Source organism: Cryptomeria japonica, chromosome 10 (assembly GCF_030272615.1).
Source record: "Cryptomeria japonica chromosome 10, Sugi_1.0, whole genome shotgun sequence".
Taxonomy (NCBI): Eukaryota; Viridiplantae; Streptophyta; class Pinopsida; order Cupressales; family Cupressaceae; genus Cryptomeria; species Cryptomeria japonica.
The window spans coordinates 430521932-430547243 of NC_081414.1; positions in this window are offsets into that span (position 1 = coordinate 430521932).

The window sequence follows — 25312 nt, forward strand, 5'->3', positions numbered from 1 at the left end:
ACGTAGTGTGGAAATCTCGAAACCAGCAAACTAAGCTTCAAAAGGCTTAGGGGGAGCAAACGGCAAAATGTTTTCGAACCCCTGGTTCAAATCGGTAAAAGACCTTAACCGGTATGTGATACCTGTCGCTTGGCAGAAGACCAGAAACGATAAATAGAGGAGCATTAATGGCGGTAGGTGAGAGACATGTATAAAAGCATTTTTCAAATCATTTCTCACTATCTGTTTTTGAGCAAAGAAAAGTTTTTCGAAGAGAAGAACGAAGAAAAGGCGATTTGAGCTGAGATTTCAAGAGATTGACAAATTGTGAAGGATATTCAAACTCAATTTGCAAGCGGTCAGAGCAGTGATTCGGCAACCGACGGAGTGTGGAGTGAAGGAGAATCAGAAAGCCCTAAATTTGCGTTTTAAGGTATTCCTCAAGTTCTTAAAATATCTACAATGGCTTCCGCATCTCATACCAGTTCTAGTACATCCATTGAGCTTGAAAGTTTCATTCAAAGGAAGTCAAAGTATAATGCCCTATCACAAGTTTTGGCTGGAGTGATAGTAGAAGAGGGAATTTCTGACTATATTGATTGCAAGATAGAAGACGTAGGGTCTCTAGCCATCCACTCTCAACTAGATCTGTTTTGTGGAAAGGACAAGAAAATCAAACCAGAATATAGTATCTTAGAGAAGAAGAAACTCCATAATGTTGTATACTTTCTGGAAGACTTTACAGAGGATCATATTAGGATCATTTTGACCAGAGTCCATGGTGACAAGATGTACCTGGAGAGGACGCATGATATCATGCCACAGGTAATTCATGCAGTCACCAGTTTCTGCAATACAGGGGAAGTGCCAGCCCTAAGAACGGTAAGCAAAACTGAAATGGCCAAGCTCACTGGTTCAACAAGCAACTCACAAGGAATGATAGTTAATCCTATCAAGGATGATCTGGTGAAGTATGTGTGTATGGTGATTGGATACCAGACATTCTCAGCCAGCAGGATTAACTCTATATCTGCTGCAACTGTAAATGTTGTTTATCGGATGATTAAAGAGGATGCATCATTTGACCTGTGCACCAGTATGCAAAGGCAACTCCTGTCTAATCTGAAGTCGATCAAATAGGATAATGCACTGAGATTCAAGTTTGGACAACTATTGATTGGGTTGTTCTTCTATTTCTAAGGCTACTTTCTTGGAGTAGGAGATGTCTAGTGGTCTCCTGACCAACCGGTAAGCAAGCAGATCAAGGAAATCATTCAAGCTATCAGAACCGATTACCCTGATGTGCTGAACAAGTATTTTGATGAGTTCAGAAGAAAAATGAGTCAAAGGATGAGGATCTTAGGTGACATCATCAAGAAATATGAAGATGACATATGTTTCACCATCCATGTGGACATATGTTTAATGGAGGCTGTTGAGCCTAGAATGGAAGAAGTGGAGCCAATGGGCTATGAGGTGATGTATGATATGCTGGAAGGGTATGCCTCAACCCTTATTGCCTCACCTCTTGATCCTAAGGCAAAGAGGACTGGAACCTATCTGGAAAGGATTGCACTGGTCGAGGAACCCTCTGTTAAGAAAGGAAAAGAACTGGCAGCAAAGAAAGCAAAGGCAGTGCCTGTAGAATTGGCACCGACTACTACTGCAACTCCAAGAGTGACCAAGCGGTCACCGGCAAAAAAGAAACCGGAAGTGGCACCGGCAAAAGTCTTCGAGAGAAAAAGGAAGACTAAGTCAAATGAACCGGACTCTGAAGAGACTGAGTCTAAAGAGATGCCAAAGAAGGCCAGACAAACGAAGAAGATGAAGAAGAATGAACTGGCAGTGTTTGCACCGGTAAATATTGATATCTCCTTATATAAACCTTTGACACATTGTCAAAGAACAATAAAGAATATTAGGAGAAAATTACTTCATGATTTAGTAGATTATTATGATGATTTTAGTGATGAGGAGAAAGAAGAAGTACTAGAGGAGATTATTATTTATTTGTGTAAGAATGATCGGTCGCCATCAGAGATTAAATCTTAGACACCAGATTCATTATATAAGGCATTAGATAATAAATGGTGCATTGCCATAGAAAAAGAACAGGAGATTAGGGAGAAATTCTTTGCACAATACTTTCCTGACCTCTCAAACTCAAAATTATTTGATGTTTTGGACCAAAATAAAGGACTCTTCTTCACAAGGAGAAGAAGACTCTGGCTGTTAGAGGGAAGAATTGATGATGTTGAAAAAGACACTCATCAGCATATGAATCATGCTATCCATGCTCACAAAGCACGTATGGCCAACCTGCAAGCGGAAAAAGAATCGGTTATATCCAAACCGGATGAAGTTTTTGATGAAGAAGGAAACCCGGTTGAAGAACCAATCGACACTATTGATGTCGATGCCCTGGACATAGAAGATGTCACTCAGGACATACCTTTTGAGGGAATAGAACAGGTGCAATAGGCCGAATAGGGCAGTGAGCAAGCCAAGGACAAACAGGAAGCGGCTGAGGAACAGGCAGAGAAGAAGAAGAGGGATGAAGATGAGAAAAAGCAGAAAGAGGAAGAGAAGAGAAAAGAGGAAGAGGAGAAAAGAAAAGATGAAGGGAAAAACAAGCAAGAAGATGAGAGGAAAAAGAAAGAAGAAGAAGATAAGGAAGAAAAGAAGAAGAAGGAAGAAGAAGAAGGAAGAGGAGGATAAAGAAAAGGAAAAGCGAAAGGAAGAAGAAAAGAAGAAGAAGGAAGAGGAAGAGAAAGAAGAGGAGAAGAGGAAGGAAGCTAAGAGGAAAAAGAAAGAAGAGGAAGACAAGGAACAAGAAAAGAAGAAGGAAGCAGAGAAAAAGAAGAAGGAAGAAGTGGACAAGGCAGCGGAAGCGATGAAGAGCACACAGATGGAGACTCTGAAGGCAACCGGGAGTAAAGCCAAACCAACTGATATCTCCAGTCCTATCTCTAATACCCTAAAATTGGTCATCTAAACCATGGGCCTCTAATCTCGACAACATCACCAAGGTCCTAACCAAAGGCAATTAAATCAATCTTGAGCACATTATTAATTCTTTAATTATCAAAAATCACATGGCAAATCAACTACTCAACATTAATTAAATATTTATTTAATTAATTAAATCATTTCCAAGAATATCATTTTGATCAATTATCCCATTTTAATTTATTAAATATTCTTGCATATTTAATTAAATTAATAAATTTGCCATTCAATCATGCAAAAAGGATTAATTTATTACAAAAGATGAATTAATTTATTACAAAGAGTTGAATTGAAACAAAACAAAAATCAAAAAAAGAATTGAATTAAGAGAGAAATCAAACTTGAGATATTATTTCTTTTTCTAAATTTAGAACTTGAAATCAAAAAAACAATTTAATTGAATTATGGAATTATTCTCTAAAATTGGAACTCAAAGCTTTTCAGAAAAAGAAGTTCAGTTGCATTGAAAAGACCTTTTTCTTGAATGAATCAAATATGTGCATGGAATTATCTATTTTTATCAGATGTGCATGGAATTAATTTATTATTATTTTCCAATGCAACTTGGACTTCTAATTTGAATGTATTTCAATCAAACTATAATTGGAATCCATCTCAAGGTTAACTCAACCTGATTTCTCAATTATTTTCAATTAATCCTAAATTTAGCTTTTTGTGATTCTCTATAAATTCAGTCTTCAACTCTCATTCCAATTCACCCCAGAGATTTTTGAGAACACGCTTGGAGATTATTATCACGCTAATTTCACTCTGGAGTCATTGAAATCATTGTGTTTTTTTAGATTACTTGCATCCATTTTATATTCATTATTGCTTACATCCATTATTGCTTGAATTGGTTATTATCGCTTGAATTATTCATCCATCTTGCATCCATATATCCTAATATCATATAGATTAAATCCTTTGTCTTGGTGTAGTCTAGTCACTAGTATTGCTTATAAAAAATCTGAGAGCAATCTTATACTCGCATCTTTTAGAAGGCAATTAGTCGCTTTGCTATGGTTTATTTCTTATTGATTATTGATTACTAACCATGCATATAATGACTTAATTGAAGTGTTGTGCTTGTAGCTACAGGTTCACTTTTTCACACACACATCTATGGCGCCCACCGTGGGGCTCGAAGACTACATTTTTTTTTCGGCCTCCAAGACTGACTGCTTTATTTTTTTGTTATTTTCCAGGTTTCAAATTTTTTGATTTTTTGTCCATACATCTCGTATGACAATTCTTACAGGCTGAAACGACAAACTGCGGGTGCCGCACGAATTAAAAACACATTATCGTACGAGTAGACCCTCTGTCATACGAGCAAATCCTCTATCATACGGGCATAAATTATCTGTCGTACGAGCCAACATTATCAGCAATCTGGTCTCGTACTATAGTGCATCCTATTTCATATGAATCAAGTATCTATCATACGATTCTGTATTTTCTGGTAAAGGAGGCAAATTTCATATTTTTTTCATTTCTGATTGATTATTCTGACAACTGACCCTGACTGTTTATCTATCTATCTCAGAGTCTTTCACAGCCTAACTAGTTTTTGCAGAACGCTTGTCGAAGAATATGCTTGTCGTACAAAGACAATATGACTATTGATTCGTTGTCTTTGCAAGTTCCCTGAAGGAGAATCGACTAAACATCATATATTCTTTAAATTCATTTTTAGGAACCTAACTTTCTATCTGGTTAAAGAACAAATCTGTCTTTTGTGCTTTTAGAAGATTATGAGAGGTAGGAGAGTATGCTCTTGTCTTTTTCTAGACAATTAGAAATCCAAACCCTTGAAGCTTTTTCTTTGTTTGAGATTTGTACATCTTTAGCAGGCCTCCCTCCCGAGGGGTTGAAAAACTCTTAAAGCTGTTATGGTCGGTGTGAGGGGAACGACCTAAGTGGGAACAACTAGATGCCAAGTACTCCAACCCACTATAAAATAAACGTGATTTGATGAAAATCAAGTCAACGACAGTGCTCGGGAATAGCTCTCCTCCGTACCTTTGGGTATATTAAACCTTGGCTTTCAAGGTTGGGAGACCTCTTAATTGTGTTTATACCTTGACACATCGAATGGATCCCTGACTAAATCCAATTTAAAATTAGAAGCTACCCGGTTCATCTCCGAAAGGGGGATAATCTTTGTGCAAGAGAGATAGTAACTCTCCCAAGATACTTGTCATTTCATGCCCCCATTAGCATTTGGAGTCGGCTAATACAGCATTGAGAATCCATTGCATGAGACTCAGCGGTCGTATTCTGATTAGCTATTGGGTGTGTACCTGAGTCTACAAGCAAAGGTTTTCTTTCCTCACCAAATTCCTTAGGGTTTGCATGCTATGATTGCAGTCACTATACATACTACTTGTTTTCTGTGTTTTCATCCCTGAAACAAAAACTGAAATACCAAAAATCAATGAAGACCAGAAACAACTCAGTGCGTCGAAACTCTGTCTGTGTCAGAAATTAGTCCATCCTAAGTCGAAACTCTGTCTGTGTCAGAAGCTAGTCCATCCTAAGTCGAAACTCTATCGGTGTCAGAAGCTAGTCCATCCTCAGTCGAAATTCTATTCGTGTCAGAAAATAGTCTATCCTGGTCAAAAATCAGTCCATCTCAGAATTGGTCATACTCAGCAATCTAAAAAAAAAAAACTCAAAATTTCTAGGCTCTGTCCTATGAACAGTCGTACGAGTCTGATAATTCATCGTCCTATATCACATCCTATGTCATACGATTCTTCTGGTTTGTCATCCTAGACCCACTTCTGTGTTGTACGAGTCATTTCATTCTATCATCTAGCTCTGTATCCTATTTCGTACGAAATAGAACTGTTCTCAGTCTTTTGTCATCCTGTACATGCCCATTTGTCATACGGTACGAGGCAGCAACTCGTACGAAACAGAACTATTGTCGTCCTGTAGTTGCTAAATTGTCGTCCAGTCCAAAAAATCCCTTCGTACGAGTCTCTGGTTTTGTCAGAACAGAACAATCAAACTTGCCTAAAAACAACTTACAGCAAACATAATACTGGTTATCATTTTCCTGAGCATAAACAGATCAAGACAGTGTACCTCTGCCATTTGCATTGCACGATTTGGTTGATCACCTCTCAGCTAGTTCAATAAACTACCTATCAAATTTTAGTCACTTAGATAACATCTTATATAGGATAGATCGTTCCTGAAAGTAGACCGCATCTTACACTACGCTTAGAATCAACTTGGATAACATCTTAGACAGGATAGATCGTTCCTGAAATCGGACAAAATCTCAGTTGTTTCTTCCAAACAATACTCTAAACAAAACAACTAGCTCTGAAATTGATCTTGACCTCTGCATCACAAAACAACTCTAGGTCACACTAATCCATAAAAAAATGCCTATTCAAACTAGGAGTTCTCGTAAGAAACAAGCCAAAGGCAAAGAACAAACCTTCACTTATCAAGATAATCCATTCTACGTGAAGGATCCCCTCACTGACATACCGTCATCATCAGGTGGACCAATTTTTGATGAACCAAAATCTCCCACTATACATGAGATAGAATACAATGATGGAAATAAAAATGACCGTAATATTCCTGAAAATCATAATGACTCATCATCATCAAGTGAGATTGATGAAGTTGTTGAATCTCTGGAAAAAGAAATCCTTGACTATCAGAAAGACAAAGACTTTAGAAAAATGATGAAAACTATCATGACCCGAGAAAAAGAAGACTATTTCTTAGAACTAGCAAATCAAGGTGCCAAACTTCCTATTGGATATGATGTTCAGACACTTGTTACTAAAAGGGAAGACTCACCTATAATCATGGTACACAAACAGTTTCTAGCTTTGCGGACAGAGCTCACAGAGCTGAAGAATAAGGACAAGTCCTCGAAACAATATTCTCTGGAAATAATATGTCCCTTCCCATTTGACAAGAATTTACACATGCCTCCATTCCCTTCACGAGTGGAAATCCCAAAATTTGACAAATATGGCAGTACCTCAAATCCTCAAGATCATGTTAGGGGATTTAGTGCTGCTTGTATGGAATTCATGCGCGATCAAACATACCTCATGTGTCTCTTCCCAAAGAGTTTAGGGGGTCAAGCAATGGAATGGTTCTCAAGTCTACCCAAAGGAATAAAAACATTCGAAGAACTAATCCAACTATTTTTACAACAATACTCATACAACATTCGACATCCTGTGACTATGATCGATCTTTGTAATACTCAGCAGAAAATGGGGGAACCTCTTCTTACATTTCTCCAACGTTGGAGAAGGATGTTCTCTAGGTACCCACGACCTATTCCAGACTCTGAGAAAATGGATATATTTGTCAATAACTTGGTCCCTGAACTAAAATATAGCATACAAATGCAAGTACACCCATCATTTAACAAAATGGTAGATAATGCCATTCGAATGGAAGATGTGCTCATAAAGAAGGGAGATATCACACCTTGGAAAGAAACACAAACAGGATCTAGCTCTAAAGAGAAGAACAAGTATTGGAAATTTGCCAAAGACAACAACAAGAATGTTGTTAATGATGGAGTAGTAGACACTGTCAAAACCAACTCAAAATCCACAATATTTAACTTGGCTAGTGGTACACAAGCACTTAGAGCCGCTGAGATTGCAGCAGAGAATCCGCCAAAGAAAACAAAGGAATGGTTCAAAGAAAAACCTTGGCTTTCCAAACCTAAGCGTGATTTTACTCCTCTTAAAGAATCATATGAGTCTACTTTCAAAACTCTGTTGGCAAACAACTTAATAACACTACCAGATAACTCCAGACCATATGATCCGGATGTCAAACCAAGATGGTGGAGAGAAAATGAATACTGTGACTTCCATCGGAATAAGGGTCATAACATAAACAATTGCATGAAGCTAAAACATGAGATTCAGGATCTCATAGACGCTGGTAAAGTTGTTGTTGGGAATCATCCAACCAATGCTGATCATAAAGCATTTAAAGACCCTTTACCTACTTATGAACAAGGTGATTCCTCAAAGACCAAAGGAGGTGCCAAGGTAAATTATGCTTATGCCATCTAGGACAACGTTATCAAAATGATTGAACCTTCACACTCAGAATATTGCAATGTAATTATAGTCCAAGATAAACCAAATGAATCACGATATGCAAAAGCTCTGACCAGATCTCAAAAGAAAGTTATCCTCCAAGGAGCTAGTTCTTCCAAACCGGCTCAAGAAACATCAAATCCAACAGCCTTGCCAAACAAACAAAAGGAATCAACCTTGGACAAATTTAAAAGATTAACCTCATCATCATCCTCTGGATACAACGTGGTTGAACAGTTGAAAGGGACAAATGCTCAAATTTCAATTTTTGAATTGCTATAGCTCTCATCTACTCACAAGGAAATCCTAGACAAAGCATTGCTCACTACCACCATTCCAAAGGATTTAGACATTGATCGGTTTCAGTCTATGGTGGGTCATGTGACTTCACCTCACTATTTGACCTTCTCTGAGTAAGATGACAATTCATTAAATCATCCACATAACCAGCCATTGCATATTGAAGCCATGATCCACAAACACAGAGTTAAACGTGTTTTGATAGATGGAGGCGCGGGTTTGAATATCTGTACTTATCATCTGCTTACACAACTAGGATTCTCTGAAAATGTCATTGATTTGGGCAAGAAAATAACAATTAAAGCCTATGATGAAGAAGAGAGGACCTCCAAAGGTTTGGTATCATTACCAATCAGAGTGGGACCGGTAGAGAGAGACGTCCTTTTCCAGGTTCTCAATATTCCATTGTCATACAATATATTACTGGGCAGGCCATGGATTCATGAAATGAAGGCGGTACCTTCAACATATCACCAATGCTTAAAGTTTCCTTATAATGGAGCTGAAGTCAATATTCCTGCTGATACAAATGTCATCTGTAATGCATTGACAAAAGGTGTAGATACTTTTGTGCCTCATAATAGGGTAGCCTCTCCAAATGAAGATCCAGAAACATTGATGAAAGACTTAGAAAAGAGATTGAAGATTACAGATACCGGCATGGATGGCTACAAGATAGAACCAATACTATCATTAGTTTCTCTCCCTCCATCACCAAAATAGTTGGGCAAGCCATCAGAGGCTATGAGAACACAAACTTCAGCTCCAAATATTATATATGATGGTCTCTTCATACAGTCTTCTACCTCCTTGGCAGATGAAATAGAAGAGGATGTTGTGCTTAATTGGCTCTTTAAGGAAGATAGTCCAAATGAGGAGGTACAACATTATGAGATTTCCTCAAACCAATATGGTTGTGGTTACAAAATGATTCAGTGCATGGGGTACTCAGGTACCGGTCCTTTGGGCAAACAAAAAGAAGGTATTACTGAACCAATTCAACTATAAGCCAAATCCACACATGATAAGGCTGGACTGGGATACAATCCTTAAAAGACATCAGAACAAAAACATGTTTCTAAGTCTAAAGGCTTGAAAAAGATATCGCCTTTAACATTACATGAAGCAAACACTAAACAAACAAAAGAAGAGTGTAGAAAAGAGAAAGAGGAATCAGCGGTCAAGAAAGAAGAAATAGTCAGTGCTCAAGCTTCGACGGTATTAGCTACAATAATACAATAAGTTGAGGTTCCTGAGGATATAAGAGATGAAGTTGTGAGAATCAGAGAATTGTTTGCACCATTAAAAGTTCTAGTCACATATACTAGCAGGCAACAAGTAGATGATTCGGAGACTGATTCAAACGAGTATGAATGGGGTTCTGACTATCTTTTAGACACATCCGCTACAGAAACTCCAGAAGAATCTAGTGGTGTCATTGATGATACTCAAGAGCTTATGCGCATAAAATTAGAGAGGGAAATACAAGAAATTAGACAAAAGAGGCAAGCAAATTATGAACAAGCATTGAAAGAAGGAACAATGCCAGAAAGCTTCTCATCTATGTGTCCTTATCCTAAAACAGAACAAATTAGTTATAGCACTACACAGGAAGAGTTAGAAGCTACAGAATAAGAAATAGTTATCAGTCTAGAAGAAGCCGAATGGAGTAGATGACAAAAAATCACAAAAACAATGAGATCATGTCAACGGGTGTGTCAGATACAAATGACAAATGAACTACAATATGAAGGAATTTGTAGCATTAAAGATGTTAGTATTGATACCATACATATGCTTACTAAATCACCTGAAAGAGACTTGGAAACTTCATCCGATAACTTTGATGATTCTGATGACTCTGATGATAGTCCTATTCATGATGATACCCACTCATCCTCAAATTCTGAATCATCTGATACAAACAATGAAAAGTTGCCTACTAGCCTTATTGCTGTTAAACCACGACATGATGTCCAGTCCGGCATAGTAAATGATGTTACAAGTATGTCTATTGGATTAGATCGATTAAATATTAATGTGAACTTTAATAATCATGATCTGACTCTTCCTGGTCTCGAGACACTTACGCTAGGTATCATTCTAGAACTTGACTTTTCGATCCGCAGTTGTGATAACAATACCATGAACGCTCTTGAACCTACCCAAAATTTGTCCTTAATACATCCCGAATTGATTGACTGTACTTTACAGAATCAACCCATGGATATACCTACTTTTGCCAATGACTATACATTATCCTATTATCTCAATGCAGTCGAACTTATGAACTCTTCCACCAGTGAATGGAGTGAAAATATGACTGAAGAGGATATCAAGCATCTTAGTCACAAAAACAAGAAAAATAAAAATAAAAGATCTGATGGCGAAAACCATATTGTGGCGATGTCAGAATCTAAAAAAGAGAAAATAAAGGACGTATCTAAAGGTGAAAACCTCTCTGAGGCACTTGAAGGTGAGATACTTGGTATACTGCCTAGTCATTTTTAGGAGCGGTCTTCCATATTGATTGAGCCAACTCAGCCAGTGAATATCGGGAATCAAGAGACACCACAAATTATTCACGTAGCTTAATCACTATCAGCAGAGGAATTGAAGGATTTCACTCAGCTATTCTTAGAGAAGAAAATAAATTTTGCATGGATGTACTCTGATATGCTAGGCTTGGATCCTGATCTCATTATGCACAATCTCTCAATCACACTAGGAGTAAAACCAGTTAAACAAAAACTCCGTAAGATGCACCCGCATGTCGCACTATTGGTCAAAGCTAAACTAGAGAAACTACTTAAAGCTGGATTTATCAGAGCAATAGATTATGCTAAATGGATTTCCAACATAGTACCTGTGTTGAAGGTAGATAAATCTATCAGATTTTGTACAGATTTTAGAGATCTCAATAAAGCATGTCCAAAAGATGACTTTACATTGCCAAATATTGATATGATAGTCAACATGATAGATGGATATGAGATGTACTCACTAATGGATGGATTCTCCAGCTACAATCAGATTAAAATCACTCCTGGAGATCAAGAAAAGATAGCTTTCACCTGTGCATGGGGAACCTTTTGCTGGAACGTTATGCCATTTGGGTTAAAGAACGCAGGAGCAACTTATTAGAGAGCAGTTACAACTATCTTTCATGACATGATGCATAGGAATATGGAAGATTATGTTGATGACACATTAGTGAAGACTATGAAAAGATCAACGCATATTCAAGAGTTAGGTCCTATACTTGACAGAATGGAAAAGTTCAAGCTCCGATTAAATCCAAAGAAGTGTGCATTCAGAGTGACATCTGGTAAACTACTTGGCTACATCGTTTCAAAGAAGGGCATCAAGGTTGATGTTGGAAAGGTCCAAGCTATAATGGAAATGTTGCCTCCAAAGAACATCAGTCAAATGAGAAGTCTACAAGGACGTCTCCAATCCATTAGAAGATTCATTTCTCAACTAGCAGACAAGGCTCAACCTTTTACAAAAGTATTGAGAAAAGGAATAATATACAACTAGGATCAGCAGTGTGAACAACATCTTCAGCAGATAAAAGAGTACCTATCTAATCCACCGATATTGATGCCACCTATTCAGGGTGAGCCACTAATCTTATATATATCAGCAACTGATTCATCACTAGGGGCACTTCTGGTGCAACAGGATGACAACAAAAAGGAAAGAGCTATTTATTACATCAGCAGGACATTGGTGTCTTATGAAATGAGCTACAGTATAATAGAAAAAGCATGCTTGGCATTAGTCTTTGCATCATAGAAATTGAGGCACTATATGCTTGCACATTCAGTCAAGTTGGTGGCCAAAATTGATCCACTCAAGTATCTTCTTAATAAAGCAACACTCACCGAACGATTAGCAAAGTGGGTAATGATCCTTACAGAGTTTGACATTGAATATGTGGAATGTAAAGCCATAAAAGGACAGGTAATTGCTGATCAACTTGTTGAAGCTCCACTTGAGGATACTCAACCACTACACATTGAGTTCCCAGATGAATCAATAATGCATCTTACTCAACAACCCTGGAAGATGTTCTTTGATGGTTCCTTTACTCAAAATGGTTCAGGTGCTGGCATACTATTCATTACTCCTCAGAGGTGCTCAATTCCAAAGTCTTATAAGATTCTATTCCCTTGCACAAACAACATTGCAGAATATGAAGCTTTGGTGAATGGAATAAAACTAGCCATTGAATGGAAGGTTATTGAATTACATATTTATGGAGATTCTCAGCTGGTCATCAATCAAATCAACGATACATATCAGACTCGAGATGAGAAATTGATGCCTTATAAGAGGATGGTAGATGATTTCAAGAAGTATTTTGCTTTTGTATCATTCCAACAAATTCCTAGATCAGCGAATAGAGCAGCAGATGCTATGGCTACCTTGGCATCTATACTTGAGCTACAGGAGTCCAATTTTTGCTTTGATTTCCTAGTGGAAGAGTTATATTACCCTACTTATGATTCTCCTGAGACCCAAATAGTTTGTTCTATTATTGGACACAACTCATCCCGATACAGCCACATCTATTCCTATCTATGTGATCAAATTATCCCTGAAAACCTTACTCGTAATGAGAAAAGAAACCTAACTCGAAACGCTTCACGGTATGTTACGGTATGTTATCATAGCTAATGATTTATTTAGATGAGGTTTGGATGGTACTTTGCTTAGATGTCTAGAAACTAAAGAATCTAAACATGCATTATCAGAAGTCCATGAAGGTATATGTGGATCTCAGTCAAATGGTTTTATTTTAGCTCGGAAACTATTGCAGGCTGGCTATTACTAGCCAGATATGGAAAAAGATGCCATAAAATTTGCTAAGACTTGTGAGAAATGTCAGCTTCATGGAAATCTCATACATGCCCCGGCAAGGGACCTCATACCATTTATAACACACTGGCCTTTTCAGCAATGGGCCTTTGATCTCATTGGTCAGATATATCCGGCTTCATCCAATGGACATAAATTCATTATAACTGCCACTGAGTATTTCACCAAGTGGGTAGAGGCAGTTCCGCTCACCAAGGTAACTGGTAAGTAAGTCGCCTTATTCATCCTAAACTATATAATTTGTAGGTATGGGATACCTTCGTCCATCATGACTGATAATGGAGGACAATTCAAAAATAAAGATTTGGACGAGCTTTGTGAGAAATTCAAAATAAAACAACACTGGTCATTAGTATATTACCCTCAAGGTAATGGACAAGCTGAGGTGTCTAACAAAAACCTACTGACTATCTTACACAGAATAGTGAACAAGTCTGGGAAGGATTGGTATCTGCAACTCAATCCTGCACTATGGGCTTATAGAACCAGTATCAGAACACCTACTGAGGCTACACCTTTTTCTTTGGTGTACAGGTCCGAAGTAGTATTACCTATTGAATTACAAATACCATCTCTAAGAGTTTCGTTGCAAGGTCTTGTTACTGATGAAGATCGTAGAATATCTAGATTGTAAGAACTCGAATTGTTGGATGAGCATCGGCAAGTGGAGTTTGATCATCTCAGAGTGTATCAGAAGAGAATGTCTAGAGGGTATAACAAGAAAGTTCGACAAAGAGAATTTCAAGTTGGTGACCTAGTTCTAAGAGAAAATCCAAAAAATCAACAGTTTCGCGACAACAAAGGGAAGTTTGAACCCAACTGGCTGGGTCCCTACATTGTTACTGCAATATTCGGCTCTAGTGCCTATCAACTCTCAAACTCAGAAGGAGAATAGCTCTGTGAATCGATTAACACCATCCACTTGAAGAAATTCTTCATTTAGCACTCTCTGCTCCAGCAAACTTGTATAGTTGGAAAAAGTCTTGAAAAAATCCTAAAAATCAGAAAAAGTCCTTAAGAAATACAAAAAAAAAAAATTGCCCTGGAAAAACCCTAGTAAACAGGCACCTTGGTAAAAAAAAAAATGAATCTCTGCCAAGCAGGTGAAAACTTGGCAAACAGGCGCCTCTTGTACTCAAGCACTCCATCTATCAACACAATGTTGGCATTTCCCACTTTCAAGTATCTTTTGCTTTCGCTTGTACATATTTTCAGTCACTTTTGTGACATCCTGGTTTGTTGGAACCCTCATGACTTTAAAACTGATCAATGTCCTAGTCTTAGGTTACTCGATAGAGCACATTACATATCCTAAGCAGTGTCAACCAAGTCATTATGCCGTCAGTGAAACCTAGTCATCCACTCCAAGTCAGTTACCTGTCTTCTGACTACTACAGAGTTTTTATCACTGAGTTCACAAGCAAAACAACATAACGGAAAACAATTACTAAACAGTTTGGGCTATGAATGAAAATTTTCTTTGTATGTCGTCTTTTATATTGATTTTTGATTATTGTCCCTCTGAGTAACTCGAGGAAGTCTATTGTGACTAAGAGGAGCAAGGATTGGGGGCGTAATATTTTCTTTGTTTTCTGCTTGTAGGAATGATCCTGATGATCTGGAAACATATAAATTAGCTGGGTGTCTATGATAAGAGCCTTCACATTAAGGTGAAATCGCCTCACATACCTCGACTCCACTTATTTGTATGCTACAGGGAGGTCCATGTCATTTCTTTGTTTGTTTTGAGGGAATTTCTTTATGATGCAATTCGGGTCCCTGCGAAATCTGTCCAAGGATATGAACAAAAAAAGGGTCATTGCGGACAAGATAATTAATATTGCACATTGAAAAAGGAAGGAACTCTAACTTGCCTATTGTGTTCATTATGCTCAGTGATGAATCTTAAGCATTTTAAATCCAGTGACTAGGTTTAGGTTGCATTTTGCACATCATTTTGCATTTCATTCTGCATTTTTGTGAATCTAGAGTGATTTTGGTGTGATAATAATGATCTCTTCATTTGTTGAATGAGAGCTGAGAGCGTCATCATTTCTTACGCTAAGTGGTATTTTTTTATCATTATTTCTTCTATCGAGTACTTGTGTTTTGAGATGTTTAGCTGCATACATAACATTTCATATAGATTCATTCATTCATTTTATTATTAAATCATTTGCATTCATCTTATTGCATAGAAAAAAAAAAATTGCACTGCTCATTTTCATTCATTTATTTGCATATGAAAAGAAACAAAAACATAGATATTCATTATCATTTGCAATACATACATTCATGCTGAAAGAAATACATACATGTAGAATAAAGCATATAGAAACATCTCATAATCGAATTGACACAAGTATAATGAAGTCAAATCAGATCTCGTATATATATATATCATCTCAAGTCTAAGAGTACAAAATGATGTCCAATGACATGTACAAACTCCCATCGGAGCAAGAATCATATCGGCTACAAAAAAATATCCTAGCTACAAAAAGAATCATCTAGCTGGCACCCTCTCCCTCATCACCTAGTGGAGGAGGAGGAGCCTGATGCCCAGGATCCTGGCGCGGTGCTCGTGCTCCCTCTGATCTAGCCATATATTGTGAATAGGGTTGCACCTACTGTGCAATAAGAACTGCGACACTATATGCCACCACATAATATGCAACCCTACTACTCTGGAGCAACACCTCCTGTCAAAGAGACTCTATCTCTTCTCTCAACTCAGCTCTCAATGTTGTGATCTGGCGATCACGCTCTGCCCTAACCTCGACTAGCTGTCGGTCTTGCTCCGCCAGCTGAATCTGAGCCACTATCAACTGTGACTGCAACTCTGCAAGGCGTGCTCTCATCGACCGACTCGTGTCAGCCCCCTGCTCTCTTGCAGGCTCTTCGCCACCATCTCCACCACCATCTCCACCTGTGGCTTCACCCTGCTCATCCCGTCACTGCCGGACTTGCCTCAGAGCTGCTCGCTCCTCCTCTCCGCCACCCAACTTCACGCCTACTCTCCCAAGTGATCCACCCTCACCCCTCTATTGTCCTACATCAGCTCACACTCTATTGCTGCTAGCACCAGGATCACCACCAGTCCATCATGGAGCATCTGGTCTCTGGGCCTGTCCCTACCTATGGCCCTGTCTCTGTGCCTGTCCCTGTGCCGGTGTGGGGGCATCATCCTCCACATCCTCAATATGAGGAGCATGCTCTCCAGGATCCGTAAACCAAGGGAATGGATGCTGCTGAAAGTAATCCCTGTACTGGGGCAATACCCTTGCATCTGCTATATCCTCCAGGTAATCCCACCTCAGTCGGTGTAAACCTATCAGCTCCTGCATCGCTAAAGCATAGGATAGCCTAGGTGACCATCCCTATCTCTCCTCATTAGCGTATCAAGCATACGCCGTATACTCCTGAGAGATCCCTTGCGGCCGGCCATACTGCCTCATCACTCGTGAAACGATGAATCGCTCCACAACAGTCTGCGATCTCCCAATCAATGGACGTGTAACAAAAAGATCTCTCTGCACCACCCGCCAGTCATCCCATGACTCCAACCCCTTGTACGGTCTCCATATAATAGCTATCAGATCATTGAGCTATTGTCACCAGAAGTCTGTCTTGCCCAGATGGGGCTGCATAATATATCCGGCATACCTGTAGATAATAGGCTATCTGGGCTCTCTGCTATCATCGACTATCAGCCGATAAACGGGAATGTGCTCCCAAGTCCACACCTATAAAATGTAAACCCCTGCAGCCATGCTCCACCCATCTCTATAGACAATCTCATGCATCTCCTGATACATGTGAGCCAATAAGCAAGAACCCCAGCCCAGTCTCTAAGGGGTCTCTATCAACCTCTCCAGCATACGGCCCCATCTGCTCTGAAAACCCTGTTGCCCTCTATCTAGCATCAATAAGCAACCAATGAAACCTGCTAGGACACATGCTAGTGGATACTCCGCACTGTACCTAACCATCAATATATCCCAACTCATAGAACGAGTCAAGATATCAGAATCCCTGAATACGTTCCTAAGAGCATGTAGTCCAGGTAACAATGCAGTATCGTAATCCACCTTATCCCTAGCAAAAGGGATACGAAGGATCCTGTACACATCCTCGGGAGTGATAATCAACTCCCCAACTAGCAAATGAAAGGTATTATGCTCTGAATGAAATCGCTCTACCAATGCTGTCAGCATCCCCTGGTTCACACGGATATCAGGTAACCTCATCAGGTGAGTAAAGCCACACATATCAATATGAGCCTGCTCGACCTTAGACAAATCATGAACCAAAGCCATAGTGGGGGGATATACACATCTGAAGAGCACAGGAGGTAAGCACACCTGCACAAAAACCCAACAACGATCATTAGAAAACATTCCACATGAGCCTACAAGAGAAGTTAAACATCACGCAAATCCAAATAAGTCAAATGCAAAAGCAAAATTGCATGTTTACACTTTCAAAAATGGTCACTATTTTTCGAACGACAAAACACAGTTAAACAAAATCTCGTACGAGTCAGGAATGGCTCTCGTACGAGAAAACAACCTCAAACGATATTTCATTGGACTTCGCACGACAAAATGGTCTCCTAACCGACCTGTCGTATGACACAAGGGTTACTCCCGTACGACAAATCTAATGGTCTTAAATGATGAAAGATAATTTGCCAGTTTCTCGTACGAGATAGGATCCTGTCTCGCATGATAAACCGCGACACCTGACCCAAAACCTGTGAAAAACGTGCAAAATAAACAAAAAAATTCAAAATTGGAAGTATAAAGAGGCTAAAGATCGATCACTTATCGTTGGCTCGTAGTTTTGGGGTCGATTGTGATGTCTCTGGCGCTCAAATCGATGCTGACGAGTAGGGACCACCATTTTTCTTCGCAGAAGGCTTTTTGAATTTTCAAACTTGGAGGGTTAAAATGAATTTAAAATGACACTTTCATCCTATATATAGCCTAAAACCTAAATTTTCAACTTGCTCCGATGGTCACAAAAATTGTACCCATAGCTAATATGCCTGCTCTGATTCCATTTTTGGGATCAAAATCGAAATTCGAGATCGTTTTACTAGTCAATTTCAAAATTTTGACCACTTAGCGCTTTTTTCATCAAATGCTCATTCTTTCTTCAAATTGCGCTCAATTTCTTATCAATCATCGCCGAAATTTTCAAAAAAATCCTCATGATCAATTTGTGCTCAAATAAGTTATTTTTTGTCACACAATTGCCTATAATCAATCCCTCGCTATCTTTCGATTTCACTCCCGAGGGGGCATACTCACGACCTTATGACTTCACATCTCACAAGTCGAGAAAATTTTTCAAATCTTCATCAAAAGTTGAGCAAAATCTTTTCAATTAAAGAAAATCAATCCTTATTTCTAAGGGGCATCTCAGCTTCATCGCTTCACATCAAGTTGAGATCTCTCAATCATCTTAATCAATCAATCACTAGGGGCATATCAGTTTCATCGCTTCAAATCAAGCTGATATTTGTCTTTCATCTAAATTAATCTCTTAACATTAATCAGTTTCATCACTTCAAATCAAACTGATTATTCGTTTAAGCTCAATCAAAAGTTTAAAGAGTTTCTTTGATCACACTAAATCTAACCAGGTGTTCAGTATTCGTTTCTTGATCAAGCTGGACGGTTTATTCTTCGCTCATCGTGTCTTGATCAATCAAGTTCAAGATCGATTTTTATCATCACTCACTGCATCTAAGATCAATCAAGTTCTAGATCAGTAAGATCCGCTTCTTGATCAATCAAGTTCAAGTTCGGTATCTTTGTTTTCTATCGTTCCTCAGTTCAATCAAGTTCGAGATCGGTATCACTTTAATCAGGCCTCATTTAGCTTTGTCGCTTCGAATCAAGCTAAACACCTTGCTTTTTTATCTAGTTCATGATCAATCAAGTTCAAAACTGGCATCTCCTAGACATCACACATTCTTTGAATCAAAGCGATGCTCGCACATTAATTCAAAGAGGGGCAAATGTAATACCCTAAAATTGGTCATCTAAACCATGGGCCCCTAATCTTGACAACATCACCAAGGTCCTAACCAAAGGCAATTAAATCAATCTTGAGCCAATTATTAATTCTTTAATTATCAAAAATCACATGGCAAATCAACTACTCAACATTAATTAAATATTTATTTAATTAATTAAATCATTTCCAAGAATATCATTTTGATCAATTATCCCATTTTAATTTATTAAATATTCTTGCATATTTAATTAAATTAATAAATTTGCCATTCAATCATGTAAAAATGATTAATTTATTACAAAAGATGAATTAATTTATTACAAAAGATGAATTAATTTATTACAAAGAGTTGAATTGAAACAAAACAAAAATCAAAAAAAGAATTGAATTAAGAGAGAAACCAAACTTGAGATATTATTTCTTTTTCTAAATTTAGAACTTGAAATCAGAAAAGCAATTTAATTGAATTATGGAATTATTCTCTAAAATTGGAACTCAAAGCTTTTCAGAAAAAGAAGTTCAATTGCATTGAAAAGACCTTTTTCTTGAATGAATCAAATATGTGCATGGAATTATCTATTTTTATCAGATGTGCATGGAATTAATTTATTATTATTTTCCAATGCAACTTGGACTTCTAATTTGAATGCATTTCAATCAAACTATAATTGGAATCTATCTCAAGGTTAACTCAACCTGATTTCTCAATTATTTTCAATTAATCCTAAATTGAGCTTTTTGTGATTCTCTATAAATTCAGTCTTCAACTCTCATTCCAATTCACCCTAGAGATTTTTGAGAACATGCTTGGAGATTATTATCATGCTAATTTCACTCTGGAGTCATTGAAATCATTGTGCTTTTTTAGATTACTTGCATCCATTTTACATTCATTATTGCTTACATCCATTATTGCTTGAATTGGTTATTATTGCTTGAATTATTCATCCATCTTGCATCCATATAGCTTAATATCATATAGATTAAAACCTTCATCTTGGTGTAGTCTAGTCACTGGTATTGCTTATAAAAAATTTGAGAGCAATCTTATACTCGCATCTTTTAGAAGGCAATTAGTCGCTTTGCTATGGTTTATTTCTTATTGATTATTGATTACTAACCATGCATATAATGACTTAATTGAAGTGTTGTGCTTGCAGCTACAGGTTCACTTTTTCACACGCACACTATCAATCTCCAGTCTGCAAGTGAATCAGAGCTAATGCAGAGCATCAAGGTTTCTCAAGAGCACCTTGAAATCATTCGAAGGAAAAAGGAGCAAGATATAATACAAGCGGCTGTAGACACCCTTACCGGTTTGATCCCCGGTACCAAACTTCCCAACACTGAATCATCACTAGCACAATTTAAGCTACTATGTACTGTAGTGGATGATCAGGTGCAGAGCCTGGAAGAAGCAGCTGAGGAAAATGTCAAGAAAGAGCATCAAAAGGCTCTTAACATTGCTCGGGTGAAGAAGTTGAATGAACTCTGGTCTGAACTATTGAAAGACCAAAAGGATATAAGGGACGCTTTGGATGAGGGAAACCTGCTACTAAGCAAAATCTATCAACCCCATCTATTCTACGATGATGTGCTAGCTCAGAAGAAAAAGATTCAAACGGACTTACAGTCATACTTGAGCACATTTAAGCCACCTTATGATTCCTTTGCAACTTATGGGAAAACCGTTCACTGGTTTCAGATCCAGTCAGCCAAAGTGGAGCAAGAGATCAGTACACGGTCTAGAGATTTGCAGGAGCTACAACTGGTTTTACTTCCACGTCTACAAATCCTTCAGAAGTGTTATCTGAACCTGGATGCCTTGACAGTTACACAGGAAATGAGCACAGTTGATGTCATGGAAGAACAGGTATCCCAAATGCAAACAGAGAAAGAAAGAACAGGTATCAATGAAACAATTTTTGCAGGACTATAAATCAGTTTTTGACAAGTATTATTCCTTTTTGTCATAAACTTTTATTATTTTAATATCAAATGGAAACAGGGTTGTTCAACGGTACTTTGTCATTGTTGGCAAAGGGGGAGAAGTACTCTATCTATTTTGGAGAAGAAAATAGGGAGAAGTATCTAGCTTTAAAATTTTGATATATGCTTTATGCTCTGATATCTCAATGTTTATGTTTTGTATGCAAAATTTCTATACATTGTATTGATTAAGGGATAGTGTATATGCTTAGGGGGAGCAATTTTGTTAATGGCATGTTTTTGTTGTAAAACACTTAGATATCAAAATTTTATTTTCCTAAGTGTTGACATCAATGCCAAAGGGGGAGATTGTTGGCATTTTTTATGTTTATGTTGTGATTGTCTTTGATGGACGCACACTTGCATTGAGATCCCCTTTACATGTATGAGCTAGAGCTCAACCGGTATCTGTTCCAACCGGTATGTTGTATTCTAGTCTTTAGACTATTGGTGATTTTGCAGAATGTGTTTCCCGGTCTGAAGCGGCATGTCGACCCCAAGTGGTTCGTAGATCTCAAGCAGTATGAGGGAGCAAAGTGGCATAACACATTCTTACCAGTCTTCATTTTTGTCAAACCGGCAACCGGTATTTTGTATGAACCAGTAATACTTTGTGATGAGTTACCAATCCACCGATTGTTTGACGGTGCTGACACACTGATGGTGCTTTTTGTGTCGTGTTACTGAGTATGTCTAGATTCATTGAACCTAGGAAATTGTAATGTAATCCTATTGGACCGACATGAAATCAGATTCCTTTAAAAGGACATCATGTCTAGGGTTTTAGGTTATTGTTGAAAGGGTTTATGTTGTGCTGGGGTTTAAGGTGGTTGACGAGTTGTTGTAAGAGCGATCTTATCTAAGAAGGTCAGGTTGTAACTGAGTGAGAGATAGAGAAGACTGAAGTAATTCTGGAATGCATTAGCTGTGAGCTATATTGGATCTAACCAAGCAGTCTATGCTATTAGATAGATCAAACATTTGTTGATTTCTCACATCTTTGACAAGTCTGTAGCCCTTAACCGAGTAGGCCCAAAAGCCTTTTGTAAAATCCTCTAACAAGGTGGTTCTTCTCTGTGAATCTAAAATCCTCTAGCAAGGTAGTCTTTAATTGGACTTATCTCCTAACAGAGATTGAGATTCCTAACAGGATCTGTTCTAGTGAAGAACATTGTAAGACCTTAACTGGTCTGGTTTCTATTCTGCAGATAGTGACTTGTGAGTTCCATCTCACCGTGGTTTTTCCCATTTGGGTTTCCACGTCAAATATCTTGTGTTATGGTTGTATTGCTTTTGTGGGTGAATGCTTTATTTGCATTTTGGTTTGCATGTGTGGTAACCAGTCTGTCTGTTAAACTATTTTACCGGTTTATCTTCAAACTGTTTAAGTGTTTGAGTACAGTGATTTTTGGCATACTAATTCACCCCCCCCCTCTTAGTATTCATCAACAAGAACTACAAAGTATATCAAATGGATATTAAATGTGTATTTTTTAATCGAGATCTTGAAGAAGAAGTTTACATTGAGCAACCTGATGGATTTTCTTTGACAGATAACAAAGCTATGGTTTGTAGGTTAAGGAAATCTTTGTATGGGTTGAAGCAAGCTCCAAGAGCTTGGTATGCTAGATTGGATAAATATCTTTTGAAGATTGGATTTTCTAAAGGTAATGCTGACAGCAACTTATACTATAAAGTGACTTATGATGAAATCTTGGTTATAGAAGTTTTTGTTGATGATATAATCTTTGGAGGAGAAGATGGATTATGTAAAGACTTTTCTATTAAAATGCAGCAAGAATTTGAAATGTCTATGATTGGAGACATAAAATTCTTTTTAGGATTGCAGATTTCGAATAATGATAAAGGTATATTCTTGAGTCAATCCAAGTACTTGAAGGAGTTACTAAAGAAATTTGGGATGGAGAACTCTAAACCGGTAAGCACGCCTATGACTACAAATGACAAATTATCACTAAGGGATGAATTTACACCTGTTAATCTGACTAGGTACAAATTTATGATAGGAGGTTTATTGTATTTGACACAAACAAGACCTGATATTATGAATGCAGTATGTATTGTTTCAAGATTTCAGATTAATCCTAGAGAAAATCATGAATCAGTAGTAAAAAGGATTTTTCGATACTTACAAGGCACTACAAATCTTGGCTTATGGTATCATAGAGATGAAAACTTTGAATTATGTGCTTACACAGATGCAAATTGGGTAGGATACATGGATAACAGAAAAAGCACCACCGGCGGAGCATTTTTTCTTGGAAGTAGATTAATTTTTTGGTTGAGTAAGAAACAAAGTTGTACATCCTTATCAACAGTAGAATCAGAATATGTTGCAGTAGCAACTAACTACACACGGGTATTATGGCTTAAGCAAATGTTGAAGGACATAAAGATAAAATGCAAGGAACCTATAACTATCTATTGTGATAACACTGCAGCAATTGATATATCTAAGAATCCGGTACTACATTCTAAAACTAAACATGTTTCTATCAAATTGAATTTTCTGAAAGAGAATGTTGAAGCAAAAGAAGTAAAACTGGTTTATGTAAATACTAAGGAGCAGATTGCAGATATTTTTACTAAGCCTTTGCCTAAGGAGAATTTTGAATATCTCAGAGATCACCTTGGGGTCATACCCCCACTGGTAGAGACTTACACAGTTGATATTTTTCATCAATCGATGAAATTAATAGAGAAATCTTTTACTCCGGCTTTGATGAGGAGAGATAATTCTCAGGGGGAGTAGTTGGCATACTGAATTGATTGGTATTTTATATTTGAACGTGGCTTTTGTATTGGCTTTGGCATTTGATGTCAAAGGGGGAGAGATTGATATGGAAAAACACAAGGAAAACACATGTTACTCTCAAGGGGAGAGATTGTTACTTTGGGAGAGATTGATTAGTCTATGTATCTGAATTTTGATTTCTAGTTATGATCTCTTTTGGGAGATTGTTGGTTTTTGGTATTTGGCATTTCTATTTTGGCACTTTGATGGTTTTTCCATCTTGTGTTGCCATCAATGCCAAAGGGGGAGATTGTTGTTATTTTGGTTATATTGATATGGTTTTGTCATTGATGTCAACACCTTTGACACTTATCAACTTTGGCACTTTGAAGAATTGGCAATGTTCACCGGCAAGCAAGTGACTTTATGTACAGTCACCGGTATCTAGTTCACCGATGGGATATATTGTTCATCGGCACTTGGAATGACATGGAAAACACTTGGTTATGTTGAAGACATCGTTTGGACACTTTGTCTTGGAGATTTGTTTATTAGATTATTCGTATTTGCATATTTGTTGTTACCGGCAAATAGGTCCAGAATAAGCACCGGCAGACTTATCTATTCCAGATCAGCACGACATGCTTTGGAGATGATTTTTTTGTTATTGTAAATTCATTAAGCCGACATGTTGAATCAAATATTGCATCGGTTATTCATTTACTTGTAATTATTTTATTGTAATACATTTTAGAGCTGACCTACTAAAATTGGCCTTAGGTTATGGTATATATGTAAGATCTTATTTGTAAGATCGATATGCAGTTGGGAAAAGGAATTATAAGAAGGTATATGTGAGAACAAGAAGAGCTATACATGTAGACATCATTTGAAGGTGAAGCAAGGTTTTTGTGAAGGCATATCAGAACTACACCGATACTGAATCCAACATATGAAGATGCTATTTTGAGTAGTACATCATTATTGGATTTAACCATCCAATTGTAGTCAGTGTGACTCTTATTTGTGTTTGAGCAGTGAGCTCTAGGCGCTTGGCCTTTCTATATGTGCAGACCCCATTTGTATACACATACTATCTGCAGTAGTATCATCTGATTGTGGGTAAGGTTTCCCACCATGGTTTTTCCCCTTACAGGGTTTCCACATACAAATATTGGTGTTATGTGTTGTGGATGCTATTGTCTTTCTGTTTCATGCATTAATCTTTACCGGTATTGTAATTAACTGATAAACTATCTAC